Consider the following 3,343-nt stretch of genomic DNA (forward strand, 5'->3'; position numbering starts at 1 on the left):
GGAGCCTCACATATGAAGTGGCACACACTTATGCTATTAAGGTCAATTGTGTCTTACCATAACAGAACATCACTACGGTCTGGAACAGCTGCCTGTGTTTGATGGGAGAAATGGAATGGCTCTCTTCTCTCTTCTTGATCTTTCCTCACCACTGCTCACTGTGTAGCTCAGTAATGAATATGTGAAACCTAAAAAAAAAAAAAAAAAAGGACAGGTAGCCAGAGGGAAAATAGGAAAAGCAAAGAGCCTATATTATCTTCATATTAGATAGAATAAGAGTTAAAATACACTTTTTATTGCTTTTGTAGATTAATATTTCCAATTAAAAAGTTAATTAATAATTCAATCTAAAGCATACACCTAAAAAACCCACATTTTTAAGTTAGCAAGCTTTATTGTTATTATTTACATTGATTTAATGTAACCTTAAAAAGTTTGGAAAAATAATCACACTTAATATTTTAAATTTTTTGGAAAGCAATAAACAAAATGGGCTTCCTTGCACAAAAATGCAGCTTCAAACTGGCCTTGGTTCATATACATGACTTTAGTAATAGTTTCTATTTACCACCTAATTTTTTTCTTTATTTCTCAAAAAAATGTAAAAGTGGGTAGATTCATTCATTAAAGCATTAAAACACATTCTCAAGTGAATCTACAGTTAAATTTAATTGAGAAAAAATACAAAATTAGTCCCCTAACCCTTAATAAGCTAACCATATATTCTAGATATAATGTAATAGTCATAATTTCAAATATTCAATCTGTTGATTTGTCCCAATTTTTGGTTCAAATTACATGATTATTCCACCTATATGATTGTGTAGGTTGACTTTGGCTAGCTTAATTTCAATTAGTACAGAAATATTCATATCCATAGGTTAGTTGGAGAGCAACATATGCCAACTACATATGAGGCAGGTCTTGGATAACCTTGTAATTTCTGCATTACAGCCTCACCATCCTCTATTATTGACAGCTTCTGATAGCAGAAATAAATTGAAAAAATTTTTGAAGGCAATTCATCTTGGCTCTGCATACTAAAAGCCAGCAAGGTGGTATGGTACAAAGTACATGTTTTCCTGTGATTAAAGGAGTTTAATTCAAAATGTTCAAAGCAAATTTTTAATAGAGCAAAATAAAACACGTATTTAAGTGTCACGTATTTTGACAACTTTTCTCTTTCCTACACCAAGATAATGGACTTTGAAGCCAGAGAGACATGGTTCCATTATTTGCTAGCTGCAGGGTATTTGTGAAACTTAACCTCCAGAACTTTGTTTCCTTGATGGTAAAATGGGGTGAAGAATGTGCAGAAGTGCTTTAAATGAGCTAAAGAAATGTGAGGATGCCTGGCACATTTCCTGGCATATGATACCCAATAAATGCTAGTTTCATTTTCTCATCTTCAAAATACTTAAGTAATATGTTCCTTCACTGTAATTCTGACCTTGCATTTTACATAAATCCCTAACTTTGAGATACTTTTACAATTTAGATACCAATCTTCTCAATAAAGTTGACTGCTAGGGCTTCCCTGGTGGTGCAGTGGTTGAGAGTCTGCCTGCCGGTGTAGGGGACACGGGTTCGAGCCCTGGTCTGGGAGGATCCCACATGCCGCGGAGCAACTAGGCCCGTGAGCCACAACTGCTGAGCCTGCGCGTCTGGAGCCTGTGCTCCGCAGCGAGAGAGGCCGCGATGGTGAGAGGCCCGCGCACCGCGATGAGGAGTGGCCCCCGCTTGCCGCAACTAGGGAAAGCCCTCGTACAGAAAAACGAAGGCCCAACACAGCCAAAAATAAATATATAAAAATAAAAATAAATAAATAAAAAAGATTACTATTAAAAAAAAAAAAAAAAAGTTGACTGCTAGCTCTTTGTGTGATTTCAACAGTAACAGAAAGTCCCCAACTCCAAAAACACTTCTCTTTACTATGCTCATGCCTAAAGCTTCTTTTGCAGGAGACAAAGGCATTTATTCCAGAATTATAGATAAATCCAAAATTATAAATCCCCTGAAGAGAGATAACACCATGACTTAAATTCATACCAGGTTTTACATGACTGTTAGCAGATACTTTCCTTTGATTAATGGAGGAGAGCAGAAGTGAGAGCACAAGGGAAATGCAGTAACCTGGGCTGGGGATAGGCTTCACAGAAGAAGGAAAATGATTTTGAAATTAGAGATAAATTCAGAGACAAATTTCAAACACACGATTTTTCCTTCATACCAGATCCTGCAAAAGGAGACGTGATTTACAGCACAACTTTTTTTTTAAACAACCTTTTGCCTGATAGTGGTAGAAAATCCAGTTTAAATTATAGATTTATTTTGATCATGGTGATATTTTCTGTTTTTCTGATCAACCCAGGACGTTTACTTGATCAGAAATGGTATGATTAGAAATATGTCAGTGTCCATGGTATGATAGGCTCTGCCCATAGGTGTTGCTGGTAGGTAGAGCTGTGCGTGTCTTTAACATTCATAATTTAGTGTTATGAACTGGTGTTTTCAGGCTTGTTTTCCCTATGGTTGGAGGAATAAATAAATGAACTATTGAGTTGAACCTACAGAGAAACCACGGAAAAAATTAGATATCAAGGTTTTCAAACCAATCAGTGTGCCCAACCTTTTGCCCTCTGGAATGGTTAGGGGCTCCACTGTATGCTCTGAAATTGTTCTGGACTCACCAGGCAGTCAAACAAATAAAGAATGAAAGGAAGGAAGAGTTTTGGGTTTTTTAGCCCAACATCAATGATTCTGTGGCATGCTTCAGCCCAAGACACATAACCCAGTGCTTCAGTTAGCAGCAGTAGCCTGGTAAAAAAATATCAGATGATTTAAGCAAATTCTGAAAGCACTAAGCTGTCAGACTTGAGTATTTATGGTCTTTGATTGCAAACTTCTAAAGAACAAAGACCATATCATGTATATTCCAAACCAGCACTCTCTGGATACTGTGTTGAAATATTCCTCCTTTTACACTTCCATTGAAGTTAATAAGACCCTAGTCATCTTTCAGTAGGAGGCTAAATAAAATTTCTTATTAGAAGATTTCTCTGGTTTTTCCAGTCCACAAATACAACTTCTTTTGTAATTAAAGACAGTATGATGATTTAGTACTTTGCACTTTTATCATTTTCCTTGTTTTAGTCTGATTTTAATTCATTTTCTTAACTGTGTTATCAGTTCACCATGGTGAGGGTAATGCCTTATTATTCTAATACCAATCCCATTCTCATTTATTCTTAGCCCATGGTATGTGATTTTTAAAATAATAATAATAATAATTTGATTGATTAATTAAAAAATAAGTTGGATTATCAAAATTCACATATCAACA

The sequence above is a fragment of the Balaenoptera ricei genome, chromosome 3 (assembly GCF_028023285.1).
Source record: "Balaenoptera ricei isolate mBalRic1 chromosome 3, mBalRic1.hap2, whole genome shotgun sequence".
In the NCBI taxonomy this organism is placed as follows: domain Eukaryota; kingdom Metazoa; phylum Chordata; class Mammalia; order Artiodactyla; family Balaenopteridae; genus Balaenoptera; species Balaenoptera ricei.